Source organism: Danio rerio, chromosome 2 (assembly GCF_049306965.1).
Source record: "Danio rerio strain Tuebingen ecotype United States chromosome 2, GRCz12tu, whole genome shotgun sequence".
NCBI classification, from domain to species: domain Eukaryota; kingdom Metazoa; phylum Chordata; class Actinopteri; order Cypriniformes; family Danionidae; genus Danio; species Danio rerio.
This window is the reverse complement of record NC_133177.1, coordinates 16,558,326-16,560,048: the sequence shown is the minus strand read 5'-3', so window position 1 is coordinate 16,560,048 and position 1,723 is coordinate 16,558,326. Positions and strand designations below refer to the sequence as shown.

Below are 1,723 nucleotides of genomic sequence, written 5' to 3'. Positions count from 1 at the left end.
TGGGGGACCCTGGAGGAACACCTGTTCTCCAGCAGTGCCCGGGTAGCCCAAACTTAAGCCCGGGAACATTGACTTGGTTAACCGCAGGTGCCAGCCTTGCGTGCCGCTGGTGCCCCAAAGGGGCATGTACCTCTAGGCGCGGGACGTCCCCACACGTAGGCTGGGAGTTGGGGCCCCGGCCCGGCGCTTTGGACCCTGGGTGAATGCGACAGGAGCGGGGGTTTCATGCTTTGCCATTTTTCAAATCCTCTGCACAGCTCTCTGGACCCACCATCCCCCAGGTCAGACTTAGGTCCTGATTGGGAATTATCCTCTCCACAGCTCTCTGGACCCACCATCCCCCAGGTCAGACTTAGGTCCTGATTGGGAATTTTGGATGGATTTTTTTTATTTATTTTTTTTTCCTCCCTGAGTTGCAATATGTGCATCGTGGCTCATGGACTAGAATAAGAGGATCCTGCCAAGAGGGTTGTTCATGCTCACTGTCTAAACGAGCGCATAAGACAGATACCTAATCGCAAAGAAGCGCACGTCCCTACATTCAATCTAACGTTATGTTAAATTTCATGCAATCTAGTTCTGCTGTTCACCGCTTAATGAGTGCACCGTTCCCGGAGGTACTGCAATACCAGGTCGATGCGTGGAGTGGGTGGAGCAAGCCCCTAACCCATCTCCCAGCTGCAAAAATCAATTTAATATATAGTGCCCGGGTAGGGCACGTATCAGATATTAAACTGATAAGAACAGATTTTTTTTTCTTACGAAAAAAATTTATTGACAGCGTTTGACAATTTTTACATAAAATCTCCATCCCAAAAACACATCTTAATCTTTTGTCGTTTCACATATTTTCTTTTGAATATAAAACTTACAGAATAAATAAATAAATGCAATAAAATACAGTATAAATTTAAAAAGTGCTATTGTGTGAACGTACAAATCAATGGTGTTTGAATAAAAGACGTGTTTTTAAAAAACAAACAACATACAATGGAGTAAAAACAAGGCTGTTCAATAAAATAAGGCTAAAAACTAAAAACATAGACAATAAAACTGGCCTAAAACTTGTTGGCTAATCACCATTTTAACTAAACACTGGACTTAAAGGGGCTAAAACAGAAAATACATGTTAAAACATTTTAGCACACTTTAAAAGACAATAAAACACAGACAATAAGCATAACATTTTCCTTTAAAAACGTGGGTTTTTTTGGAAGAAATAAAAGTGTATGTTTTGCAAAAGTCTTTTGTGTGTGCGTGTGTTATGTCAAAAAAAGAAAGAGAGAGTCCAGGCGCTGCGTTGATAAAAGCAATAAAACCGGTCCAGTAAAAACGATATAAAAGAGTGGACGCAATCCAAAGAAATAAAATCATTTCTTTGTCCAGGATCGAGGGTGAGTCATACCAAAAGAGTCCATTCACACCAACTCTCCAGGACGGTCACAGCCCCTGTGTTTCAAGGGCATAGCGGAGATCCCCCTCCTCTGGCCTGCTGGCCCGCTGTTCCCGTAGCCAGAGTGGTGAGGGTGCATCTACGGGCGGCCAGGTACGGTGGCGGCCGGGACCTCCTCCGTGCGACCCCGGCCCCCTTGGCCTCTTGTCAAGGTCCGGTACCCCTGTAGCGTGGTTGTTATCAGTCCCTTTGTCCCTTGCAGGGGTACCGTGACCTGCTTCCCCACCAGCAGGTTTCTTGTGACCCAGATGGCATCCTTGATGGCGGTCA

At 45.3% G+C, this 1,723-nt stretch overlaps 1 pseudogene; it reads right to left on the bottom strand.

Moving 5' to 3' along the window:
* Positions 1–595: 595 nt before the first annotated feature.
* Positions 596–775, bottom strand: LOC141379425 (U2 spliceosomal RNA; annotated as a pseudogene).
* Positions 776–1,723: the final 948 nt, after the last annotated feature.